A 13,809-nucleotide genomic window follows, 5' to 3' on the forward strand; every position below is an offset into this window, starting at 1 on the left:
GGTAAACACAACCCCCTTAAGATGACTGTTGAATTTAGATATTCACCATGCCTTAGACTATTCAACATACCTCTTGGGGGAATTTCTAACCAAGGTAAACTCGAAAAGCTTTGCCAACGAGAGAGAGAGAGAGAGAGAGAGAATGAGTTGAAGAGAATAATACCAAAAAGAGACATCGTACTCTCTCCCCACAAGCCGAAGGCAAGCATCAATGAAAAGCTAGGACCAATCGGCCTTATGTTGTCTGAGGATGGTTGGCTGGATGGTGAAAAAGAAAAAATCACACACAAATTGTGTTCAGACAAAACGACTTTTGAAAATAGTCACAAACGAAGGCTAAAACCGAATTGACGCGGCCCAATGCCGGACGGATTGAAACGGCGCCGATAAGATTGAAAGTTAAATGAAATATTCAAATCAAACATGATGAATGTCTCTATAGGCCATTAAATATGCCCACCAAAGGAAGTAATATTTTTTTCTTGTGAAAAGTGCAGCATCACGGAAAAGCAAATAAAAAAAATAACAAAAAGACAATAAAAGAAAGAATAAAGAAAAAAATTTACGAAGATTTGAATTTGAAACAAAAATGCCATTAACAAAAACGAAATCCAATTGAAATTGCTTTCAAATCGTAATCACGATACGCTTGGCGTATTTGTTTTTGGCTCTTGGGTGTGCGTGCGTGCGTGCGTGCGAGCGTGAATGCATGCATGGCAGTAACTTGAGTGAGTGAGTGAACGAGTGTCTGTGTACGGTGATCCTTTGAAGAGGACACGGTTTGTCAAGAGTGTCGCAACCATTTATACTTGCTGATGCTGGTGTTTGTTGTAAAGTAAAGCTGCGTTGGTGGCACTTTGCTTGCGAATGTATGTAAGTGTGTTAGTGTGTCGCCCTGCTTACCGGTGATAGCTACGCATAGAAGGGTAAAAGTGGAAAAAAAATCAAAAGTGAAACTTAGAGCCTTGCTCGTTATACCTTGCCTATGAGACCAACACACACACACACACACATACATCTAAGCTCACTCGCATATACTCGTATGTAGCTACAAAGAAACGATTTTGGAGGCTCTTCATCGCGCTACGAGTTTAAGTGAATGCTCGCTGTAAGTCTATATGTTGAAGTGTGTGTATGAGTGTAGGTGTGTTTGTAATGGGAGGATGTTTGAAAGCAAATGCGTTCACTTTGTAAGTGTGTAAGGATGTTAAGTGCTTTGTTTCGACAAAAAATAAAAACAAAAGAGACCATCGAAACAAGAGACGAGAGGCTAACGACAAGCCAGCCCAACAACAACCAACCGACAGAGATGAAATCATTTTAAACCAACAAACAAACAAACGACAAGAAAACACATTAAACCAACACACCCACACAAACACACACACACACACACACATACAACAAAAAAGGCATAAAAGCCAGAATTGAAAGCCTAGATCACGGTTGAGTATTGCGATTGTTTGGCTGTATGCTAGCGTATGAGTGTTTGAGTTTGAGTGTGTGTGTGTGTGTGTTAGTGTTAGTGGATATGGAAAATGAAAGCGCAAGTATAATGTGAATGGAAAAAATCCAATAAAAATAACACGTTTTTATTTCAAGAACCAAAAACACCAACTACAACTACAACTATCAGAAAAATCAAGCAAATCAAACAAAAAGGCCAACGATGCTTCTACGTGTTGTTGTCCACTTAAAAACTCATGAGCACCAACAATGTTTCGCAAACAAGAAAAAGGATAAAACATCTAACTAATCTAATGCCGAAAGCTAGCATTCACCAAAGTGGTATTCCAAACAAGCAGCAAGGCCATTACTTGATGAAGGCCATACACAATCGAAGTTTAAGTGACTAAAATAAAATGAAATAATCAAAAAAAAAAAAAGAAAAGGCAACCGCAAAACAACATGGATACTACCTTTCAAGGATATTCAGGAAAATGTAAGACATCCTTTTTTCTGTTGTTGTTGTTGTTTTCCCTTAGATAGTTTGATTTGTTCCTCGCACAAATTGGAATATAATGAAAAAAAAAAGGGCTTGCGAAGTTGTGGAGACCACACATTCAAGGTTGTGTTAAATTCTTAAGGAAGACTAGTTTGAAAAAAAAAAAAAATTACCTAAGCCTTAAGAATAATCTAGGGCTTTAAGTGGTTCTTGGAAGCTACCCTCTGGCTTGGGTGTTGATTTTATAGTTTTTAAAATTTTCTAAATTGCCATATAATTGAAAACTGTATTCAGTTAGCTTTTTTGGTCAGAGGCAGTTTTTCCTACATGACAGACTATGGTTTTGCTGTAAACCCGTTTAAACAAATATTTTTATATTCGAAGGCAGCTTTAAAACACTGACTGGCATCTATCTCTTAACAGAGCTGGCAAACCATCGATGAACGTAACATTCAAATTTTTGCAAATTTTGCCCATGAACTTTCCACTAAGGATCAGGGGCAAACTTCTTAAATATCAATGAGTGCAGTCCGATTCAAGTTTTAAGCTTAAATGATAAGGGGTCTACTTTTTACAGCCGAATGTGAACGGCGTGCCGCAGAGCGATACCTCTTTAGAGAGATTTCTACATGACATGGTACCTCACAAATGCACCCAGCATTAGGAGGGGAAAATCACCACTGAAAGTTTTTTCTAATGGTCTCGCCAGGATTCGAACCCAGTCGTTCAGCGTCATAGGCGGATATGCTAACAGCTGCGCTACGGTGGCCTCCACGTAACATTCGACTATCGTTAATTTCTCATCACGAATATTCCAAACGAAAACAAGTAGAAGCGTGCTAAGTTTGGCCGGGCTGAAACTTGGGTACCCACCACCATGGATTCCGTTAAATGTGTACCCTTATTAGCTGAGTTTGTGGAGGCCATCGTAGCGCAGAGGTTAGCATGTCCGCCTACGACGCTGAACGCCTGGGTTCGAATCCTGGCGAGACCATCAGAACAAATGTTGATCGGTGCCATGTAAAACTCCTCTCCAAAGAGGTGTCGCGACACGCCGTTCGGACTCCGAGGGCCCTCCTCATTGAGCTTAAAAACTTAAATCAGACTGCACTCATTGATATGTGAGAAGTTTGCCCCTGTTCCTTAGTGGAACGTTTATGGGCAAAATTTGCATTATTAGCTGAGTTTGTATTTTAATTTTTGTGGTCTCAAGAAGTCATATATGGGGAAATCGGTAGTTAGGGGGGCTTATATCACCATATTGACCGACTCGCATAAAACTTGGCACTGATACTGTAAGTCATAAGATAGGTTTTTGGGTCAAATCGGATGAAAATTGAGGCTTCTAAGGGCTGAAGAACTCAAATCTGGGATGCGGTTTATATGGGGGCTATATCTGTTTATAGACCGATTCACATCATATTTGGCACGGATCATATTTGGTTGGAAGTCATAAGTCAAGTCTTTGTTCCAAATTTCAGCCAAATCGGTTGAAAAGTGAGGCCTCCAAGGGCTCAAGAAGTCAAATCTGGAGACCAGTTTACATGGGAGCTATATCAGGTTGTAGACCGATTCGTACCATACATGGAACAGTTGATGGAAGTCATAACAGAACACCACTTGCAAAATTTCAGCCAAATCGGAGAATAATTGCGGCTTGTAAGGGCTCAAGAAATGAAATCAGGTGATCGGTATATATGGGAGCTATATATAAATCTGAACCGTTATGGCCCCTTTGCAATCGCCAACGACCTACATCGATATTAAGTATCTTTGCAAAATTTCAAGTGGATAGCTTAACGCTTTCGACCGACTAGATTAGTATACCCCCATCCTATGGAGGTGGGTTTAAATAATCAGGAGATCAATTTATGCAGAAGCACTATCAATGCATAGACCGAATAAAACCGAATTTAATAAAGTCAGTTGAAAGTCCTAAGGGAAATCATTTAATCAGATGAAAATTGCGCAATGTATCTTTTAGGATACTTTCGTATCAGTGTCAGTGTCGGATCGCTTTTTATACCCTCCACTATAGGATGACTCTTAACCACTGTGCCAAGTATAGTCTAAATCTGTCCATAAACTAGTGTATCCGCCATATAAACCGATATCTCGATTATACTTCTTGAGCCTCTTGAGGGCGCAATTCCTATCCGATAACTGAAATTTAGCATGACGTGTTTTCGTTATGACTTCCAACAACTGTGCTAAGTATGGTTAAAATCAGTCAATAAACTGATATAGCTGCCATATAAACCGATCTTGGGTCTTGACTTCTTGAGCTTTTGGAGGGCACAAGTCTTATCCGATTTGGCCGAAATTTTACATGAAGTGTTTTATTTTGACTTTCAACAACTATGTCGAGTGTGGTCTAAATCAGTCCATATCCTGATATAGCCGCCATATAAACCGATGTTCAGATTAGACTTCTTGGGCTTTCAGAGGCCGCAATTCCTATCTAATATGGTTAAAATTTTGCAAATGTCGTTCTGGTATAACTACTAACAACTGTTCCAAGTATGGATAACGTGATAAGCTGCCATATAAACCGATCTCCCTGTTTGACTTTTTGAGCCTCTGGAGGTCACAATTTTTACTCGATTTGCTTGAGTTTGGGAGGTGGTGTTTTTCTATGACTGGTGTTTATTTTCTATTAAAAAAAGTCATACAAAGAACTTATTTTTGCTCAATTTTGCAGAAACTTTAACTTTGAGACAGTAACGATATTCAGACAAAAAAAAAAAAGTATCGATAGTGCCATCGATATTTTGCCAATTTCTATCTCTCAAGGAGACTAGAAACTGTCATTTGCCGGCTATAAAAATTCAGTTGATTTATCCTGAATATTCATTACTTATTTTAAAATTTTTTAATACCTCTGCGCTACCTTGTATTAGCTACTGATTTTACATGATTTTTTTTTTGGTCACTCAGCATGTCTACAGAGGCATTTCATCTAAGCGGTTGGTGGCCTGGGTCTGTGTCTAGTGTCTCGACAGATCTAAAGCAGGGTATAGGCTTAGCGTTTACTCCAAAGACCCAGCAGCTACGGTGGCGGTAGCAGGCCGTAGCATGTTGCCTTCTGCTAAAATTTCGATTAGTAAAGTTAGCCAAGGATCTCTTAATCGAAACGTAAATGCTTTGGACGAAGCTAGAACCAGACTGATTCCGTATGAAAATTGTTATGTAAAATTTTTCCCACCATAAGAGGCCATGTTTTGGGACGAAATTGCAAATGTGCCCATGAGCCCATGCCATTGAGGAGAAGTGGGGATACTTCTCTCATATCAATGGTTTCACACAAGTTAGTAGAGAAGTTCACACCTTTAATAAAAATCTCAGCCAAATCGCACCATAATTGGGGCTTCGTGGTGCTAAAAGTATCATATCGGGAAGTCGGTTTACATGAGAGCTTACTAGTTATTGATCGATTTAGACCGTACACAGTTGTAGGAAGTCACAATAAAACACTTTGCGCAAAATTTTAGCCAAGTCGGATAGCAATTGCGGTTTCTAGATGCTCAAAAACTCCAATCGGGGGATCGCTTTACATGACAACTACAATATATCAGGTCATGGACTTAATTGGACCATACGTCAGCCTAATCGGATAAGAAAGGGCAAAAGTCGGGCGGTGCCGACTGTATAATACCCTACACCTACCCTATAGGTACAATGTGGGAGCTATATCCAATTCTGAACCAATTTTGATGGACCTCGGCGAGCAAATATGGTCAAACTGTAATAACTACGGTTGCCCAAAATCTGACGAACATATATATAGGAGCTAAATCTACTTCTGAACCGATTTCGAGCAAACTTCTCAGATAATGTGGTAGTCGTAGATCAAGGCTTTGTACAAAGTTGAGTTGAGAAGATTGGTTAATAAAGGCGCTCGTAATGGTTTTAGGAGTGAAAATCGGTTGATATATATATGAGAGTTATATCTAAATCTGAACTGATGTCGAGAGTCATAAAAAAATCCTTCCTGCCAAATCTCGAGAGAATCGGTTAATAAATGACCATTTTATTGCTGTATTATTGCAAATCGGACAAACATATATATGGGAGCTATATCTAATTCTGAACCGATTTCGAGCAAACTTCTCAGATAATGTGGTAGTCGTCGAGGAAGGTATTGTACAAAATTTTGGGAAGATTGGTCAATAAATGCGCTTGCAATGACTCTAGGAGTGAAAATTGGGCTATTATATAGTGGGTTGCCCAAAAAGTAATTTCGGATTTTTCATATAGTCGGCGTTGACAAATTTTTTCACAGCTTGTGACTCTGTAATTGCATTCTTTCTTCTGTCAGTTATCAGCTGTTACTTTTAGCTTGCTTTAGAAAAAAAGTGTAAAAAAAGTATATTTGATTAAAGTTCATTCTAAGTTTTATTAAAAATGCATTTACTTTCTTTTAAAAAATCCGCAATTACTTTTTGGGCAACCCAATATATAGGAGCTATGTGTATATCTGAACCGATTTGTATGAAATTCACCAATAATGTCCTGTTCCTTCACCAGTTTGCCCCTGTTTCTTAGTGGAATGTTCATGGGCAAAATTTGCATTTTGCATAAGAAAATCATTCCTGCCAAATTTCGAGAGAATCGGTTAAAAAAGGACATTTTTATTGCATTATTACTGCAAATCGGACGAACATATATATGGGAGTTATATCCAAATCTGAACCGATTTTTTTTCAATTTCAATAGGTTTCGTGTCTTGGCCGAAAAACATGCCTGTACCAAATTTGAAGACGATCGGATGAAAACTGCGACCTATAGTTTGTACACAAATTAACATGGACAGACGGACATAGCTAAATCGAATCAGAAAGTGATTCTGAGTCGATTGGTATACTTATCAACGCGTCTATCTCTCTTCTTTTTGGGTGTTACAAACCAATTCACTAAGTTATAATACCCTATACCACATTAGTGGTGTAGAGTATAAAAAGTATTTGTGAAGAATTTCAAGCGCCTAGCTTTACACCTTTGAAAGTTTTCGTGCTTTCGACGTACAGACGGATGGACGGACGTTCCATGTTGATTTGGTCACGTCCAAATCAACTTAGAACATCAAGACGACCATGAATAATGACTTTGTGGGTCTCAGATCAATATTTCGATGAATTACAATCGGATGGCGAAATTAGAACTTCTCACATATCAATGAGTGCAGTCCAATTCAAGTGTAAGCTGAGTCCAAACGGAGTGCTGCAGTGCGACACCTCTTTGGAGAGAAGCTTTACATTGCATAGTACCTCACAAATGTTGCTCGCCAGGATTCGAACCCAGGCGTTCAGCGTAATAGGGGGACATGCCTATGCGCTACGGTGGCCTCCATGGAACTAAATAGTCAACGATATTTAATACAATAATTTCATTTGAAAGTTCTCCGTCCAACCAATATAAAAACCGAACAAGATTCTACTACGGAGGCCACCGTAGCGCAGAGGTTAACATGTCCGCCTATGACGCTGAACGCCTGGGTTCAAATCCTGAGAATACATCAGAAAATATTTCAGCGGTGGTTATCCCCTCCTAATGCTGGCGACATTTGTGAGGTACTTTGCCATGTAAAAACTTCTCCTCAAAGAGGTATCACCCCGCGGCACGCCATTCGGACTCCTATCATTGAACTTAAAATTGAATCGGACAGCACTCATTGATTTGTGAGAAGTTTTCCACAGTTTCGTAATGGAATGTTCGTGGGCAAATTTGCATTTGTACACGAGCTGTCATGACGAACACTGTATTGGTCGACCTGTTGAAAAATCCACCAAATTGTAATGGATGAACATCAGAAGTTCGTGAGGAAGCTGAGGACACAGGCATTTCAAAAAGTGCTGTACATCGCATATTGACTGACAAATGGACGAGGGGAAAGCTGTGCACTTTATGCTTGCCGTGTTTGCTACCAATACAATGAAAACAGCACCGTTCACAAATCCATTATGCGATGACAAAAATTCATGAATTAAAGTTCGAATTGCTTCAGCACGCACCTTGTTTGGCAGAGTTGGCTACCTCGAATTACTTTTTGTTTTTTTTTTTTTTTCAAAAATAAAAAAAATGGCTCGGCGGGAAAAAATTTGCTGGTAATGAAGGGGTGGAAGTTGCTGGCTACTTTGAGGAGTCAGACAGTTATTACTACAAAGAGGGTATCGAAGCTATTGAAAATCGCCAAAAAAAGCGTATTGAACTAAAAGGAAATTGTGTTGATAAATAAAGAAAAATGTTCCCACATTAGTGGTTTTTTCATTGTTAGCCGGCCGACCTAGCAAAGAAAACACCACAAATTTGTGAAAAAGCTTCTTTAGGTAACGTCATTGAATCTATCCATTTAAAGCGATTCGGCTGGTTCTGCTTTAAAAACTAGAAGGCTTTTTTTTCTGCTCCTGTTGTATTCAAATGAACTCAAATCTAAGGGAATCTGAATACAGAGTGTCAATAGAACCTAGTATATCCCCCATCGTCTCTATGGAATCGAAAATGAAATTTTTCATTTCGAGGTGAAATGGTGATATTAAACACTTATTAAACCAGTAAGAAAAGGCAAAAGTCGGACGGAGTCGACTTTAGAATACTCTACACCTACCCTACATTTATAAATTCGTGCAATATATAAATTTATATGTATATAAGAGCTATATCTAAATCTGAACCGACTATTAAACAGATCGTTTGAAAATTGTTGTTACTACGGCCATATAAGTGCAAATCCGGCGATACATATATATAGGAGCTATATCTAGATCTGAACCGATTTTGTTGAAATCTCGCACATATGTTAAGATCAGTAACAAAACAATCCGTGCTAAATGTTGTGCAGATTGGGTGAAAATTGTAGCTACTACTGCCATTTAAGTGCAAATCGGGCGATACATATATATGGGAGCTATATCTAAATCTCAACCGATTTTAATGAAATTTTGCAAATATGTTAAAATCACTAGCAAAACAATCCATGCCAAATTTTGTGCAGATCGGTTGAAAATTTTCCTTACTACGGCTATTAAAGTGCAAATCGGGCGATACATATATATGGGAGCTATATCTAAATCTGAACCGATTTTGATGAAATATCGCGAATATGTTAAAACAAGTAAAAAGGCGTTAAGTTCGGCCGGGCCGAACTTTGGATACCCACCACCTTGGGTATATATGTAAACCTCCTTTTATCAAATTTCGGTGAAAATTTCATACCTTATGTCCCATATCAGTTATATCAAATTATGTTCCGATTTGGACCAAATACTAATAAGTACACTAGCAATATCTAAAAATAAACCGATCTGAACCATATATGATACGGATGTCGAAAAGCCTAACATAAGTCACTGTGTCAAATTTCAGTGAAATCGGATTATAAATGCGCATTTTATGGGGCCAAGACTTTAAATCGAGATATCGGTCTACATGGTAGCTATATCCAAATCTGGACTGATTTGGGTCAAGTTGCATAAAAGTGTCGAAGGGCGTAACACAAAGCACTGTCCCAAATTTCGGACAATAAATGACTCTTTTATGGGCCCAAAACCTTAGATTGAGAGATCGGTCTATATGACAGCTATATTGAAATCTGGACCGATCTGGGCCAAATTGAAGAAGGACTAACCAAACTCACTGTCTCAAATTTCAGCGACATCAGACAATAAATGCGTCTTTTATGGCCCCAAAACCTAAAATCTAGATATCGGTCTATATGGCAGCTATATCCAACTCTGGACCGATCTGTGCCATATTGCCGAAGTATGTCAAGGGGCTTAACTTAACTCACTGTCCTAAATTTCGGCGACATCGGACAATAAATGATTTTATGGGCCCAAAACCATAAATCAAGAAATCGGTCTATATGGCAGCTATATTCAAATCTGAACCGATCTGGATCAAATTGTCGAAGAATGTCGAAGGGCCTAACACAACTCAACTCCAAAAGGACCAAATACTAATAAGTACACTAGCAATATCTAAAAATAAACCGATCTGAACCATATATGATACGGATGTCGAAAAGCCTAACATAAGTCACTGTGTTAAATTTCAGCAAAATCGGACAATAAATGTGGCTTTTATGGACCTAACACCATAAATCGGAGGATCGGTCTATATGGCAGCTATATCCAAATCTGAACCGATCTGAGCCAAATTAACGTAGGATGTCGATAGGCCTTACACAATTCATTGTCCCGAATTTCATCAAAATCGGATAATAAATGTGGCTTTTGTGGGCCTAAGACCCTAAACCGGAGGATCGGTCTATATGGCAGCTATATCCAAATCTGAACCGATCTGGGCCAAATTAACAGAGGAAGTCGAGAGGCCTAACACAACTCACTGTCCAAAATTTCAGCAAAATCGAATAATAAATGTGGCTTTTATGGGCCTTAGACCCCAAATCGGAGGATCGGGGTATATGGCAGCTATATCCAAATCTGAACCGATCTGGGCCAAATTAACAGAGGAAGTCGAAAAGCCTAACACAACTCACTGTCCCAAATTTCAGCAAAATCGGATAATAAATGTGGCTTTTATGGGTCTAAGACCCCAAATCGGAGGATCGGTCTATATGGGGGCTATATCAAGATATAGTCCGATATAGCCCATCTTCGAACTTAACCTGCTTATGGACAAAAAAAGAATCTGTACAAAATTTCAGCTCAATATCTCTATTTTTAAAGGCTGTAGCGTGATTTCAACAGACAGACGGACAGACGGACGGACATGTCTAGATCGTCTTAGATTTTCACGCTGATCAAGAATATATACTTTATAGGGTCGGAAATGGATATTTCGATGTGTTGCAAACGGAATGACAAAATGAATATACCCCCATCCTTCGGTGGTGGGTATAATAACTAGGAAAACAATCCATGCCAAATTTTGTGCAGATCGGTGGAAATTTTTATCTACTGCGGTCATTTAAGTGCAAATCGGGCGATACATATATATAGGAGCTATATCTAAATCTCAACCGATTTTTGCCAAAATCAACAGCGTTCGTCCTTGGGCCAAAAAAGTGACATGTGCAAAATTTCGTGATGATTGGATACAATAAATACGACCTGCACTTTGCTTACAAGAATACATGGACTCACAGACGGACGGACGGACATGGCTAAATCGAATCAGAAATGATTCTGAGCCGATCGATATACTTACCAATGAGTCTAGCTCTTCTCCTTCTTAGCGTTGCAAACAAATGCACAAATCTATAATACCCTGAGCCACAGTGGTGGTGTAGGGTATAAAAACAATTCTATATGAGAATTTATAGAATGAAGCAATTACCAAATAACTAAAATGGGTTGGGCAAGGAAAACAAATGTCCTTCTTTGTAATTTGTAAAAAAAATGTCGATTTCCAATTATTCTCCTTCCATAGTTCATTAAAAATTCTAGCAACAAATTGAAATATGATAGTTGGAAGAATTCTTAGTTTTGTTTTCCTGCTGCCGTTTTATAAAGCATATAATTTTAAATGTATTTACCCATTATTCGAAATTACAAAAACAATCCCATGGACATTTTATGTCAATCAAAGGTTTTTCTCACACACCCACATACGAGTATTCTATTCCCAGTGGTGGAGTTCATGTGCTTATAAGGTCTCTTTTCGGGCCTGTCTAGACATAACAGAGGCCTGCAACTTCCTTTCCATTTTACATAGGGTGAGCCCGAAATTTAGGCCTTATGGTTGCTTACCAAAAAGAAAAGATCTGCACCTTTCCTTCTTCATTGCACATAGTGTTTGCTTTTGTTCTCTGTTTCTTCTGGTTTTCTAAATTATGGATGATTGTAAAATACATTCGGCCAATATACGACGGTTGAGGGCGAAGTTTGTGAGACCCAGGATTCTGATCCATCCCTGGGAGGCCACCGTAGCGCAGAGGTTAGCATGTCCGCCTATGACGCTGAACGCCTGGGTATGGTATATCAACACTTGTCTTGCGCAAGTGTTCTTCGACGCTTGTTCGTCCATTACGCAAACTTTTCAACCTTGCCTACCGCGCGGGAGTCTTACCGACGCGTTGGAAGATTGCGAACGTTCAGCCAGTACCCAAGAAGGGTGAGGCGAACAACCCTGCGAATTACCGGCCAATTGCTATATGCTCCGCTCTCTCCAAGGTTATGGAGAGTATGGTTAATCACCATCGTGTGAGGTATCTTGAGTCTAATGGCCTTCTTAGCGACCAACAGTATGGATTCCGCAGAAATCGCTCTACGGGCGACTTCATGGCACTTCTGTCGGAACGTTGGAGTCGCTCAATCCGCCAGTTTGGTGAGAGTAAGGTTGTGGTTCTGGATATCTCCAAGGCATTTGATAGGGTCTGGCACGGTGCATTACAAGCAAAGCTAGTCGCATTTGGTGTCTGCAATGGCTTTGTTCGATTTATTTGGAGCTTTCTCAGGGATCGCACTATACGCACTATAGATGGGTTCTCATCCAATGAGTATAAATTGACCGCAGTTGTACCTCAGGGCTGTGTCCTTTCTCCCTCTCTTGTTCTTATATTCATCAACGATCTGCTGGGTCAGACATTGAATCAGATTTACTGATTTGCGGAGGCCACCGTAGCGCAAAGGTAAGCTTGTCTTCCTATGACGCTGTACGCCTGGGTACGAATCCTGGCGAGACCATCGGAAAAAATTTTCAACGGTGGTTTTCCCCTCTTTATGCTGGCAACATTTGTGAGGTACTATGCCATGTAAAACTTCTCTTCAAAGATGTGTCGCACTGCGGCACGCCGTTCCCATTCGGCTGTAAAAAGTAGGCCCCTTATCATTTAAGCTTAAAACTTGAATCGGACTGCACTCCTTGATATGTGAGAAGTTTGCTCCTGTTCCTTAGTGAAATGTTCATGGGCAAAATTTGCATTTGAATTTGGCATTTGGTTGCACTCTGCCAGGATTTGCTGGCCACTTCTTAGTGGGGTCGAAAGAGTCGAATAGATTTGAATGCACTGAAGACTTAGTGCTTTTTTTTGCCATACAAACGATTTGCTGACTCATTACAATCATCTTTGTCTATTAACGGTGTAGATGTTGGGCAATCATGTGTTTGAAGTGTCGAAAGAAGCATTCAAGTGCTTAGGCTTCCTTAAACGGTGTAAGAATTACTTCACTCCTTGTGATCTTCGTAACATCTACACCACTTTCATAAGGCCGATGATGGAGTACAACACACTTGTATGAGGTGGAGCTTCAAAATCATCCCTGGAGCTACTGGACCCTATACGGAGGAGAGTGATGGCGTTGATTGGGGAAGGGAAGGGTATTCAACTCTATCGTCTCCCTTAAACATCGTCGCAATGCGCGTTATTGGACGCTGTTCTATCGGTACTTTCATGATGTGTGTTAGTCTGATATTCGTCTTCTTATTCCTGATGTAAGAATGTTTGTCAGAGATACTACAACAGACATTCCAGGAATTCACATCCGTTTGCATTTTAGAGAGAATTCTTATTTCGCCCGAACCGTTAGTATGTGGAATCGATTTCCGGCTAATGTTTTTCTCTCACCCACTATGACATCCAGAGATTTGAAACAAATGTCAATAAACACTATATCCATTGCGGCAGGCTTGGGATCTGTTTATCTAAAAAGATGGGTCAGCACAGGAACACCTCAGGGAGGTGCACTGTTTCCTCTACTCTGGAATATAGCCTATAACAATATATTATTGTCTCTGGAAGAAAAAGGTGTAAAAGTGGTCGCGTATGCTGATGACGTGGCAATTGCGGTTGGGGGAAAGTTTCCCAGCACTCTAAGAGATATTCTTCAGGAAGCTCTACCTGCAACAGCGAATTGGGCTACCGTAAGTGGTCTAGATGTAAATGCCTACAAGACAGAATTAGT

General features: G+C 39.7%; 1 protein-coding gene across 1 annotated transcript in view; it reads left to right on the forward strand.

Annotated features, from left to right (window-relative positions):
• Positions 1–347: 347 nt before the first annotated feature.
• The window catches only part of LOC106091165 (uncharacterized), a 224,386-nt gene continuing 210,924 nt past the window's right edge, over positions 348–13,809 (forward strand). Inside the window, exons 1-2 of the mRNA XM_059368210.1 lie at positions 348–873; positions 1,603–1,942. The gene's annotated coding sequence lies outside the window, so the exon portion shown is untranslated. The remainder of the gene's footprint in view (positions 874–1,602; positions 1,943–13,809) is intronic.

This window comes from Stomoxys calcitrans, chromosome 1 (genome assembly GCF_963082655.1).
Source record: "Stomoxys calcitrans chromosome 1, idStoCalc2.1, whole genome shotgun sequence".
NCBI classification, from domain to species: Eukaryota; Metazoa; Arthropoda; class Insecta; order Diptera; family Muscidae; genus Stomoxys; species Stomoxys calcitrans.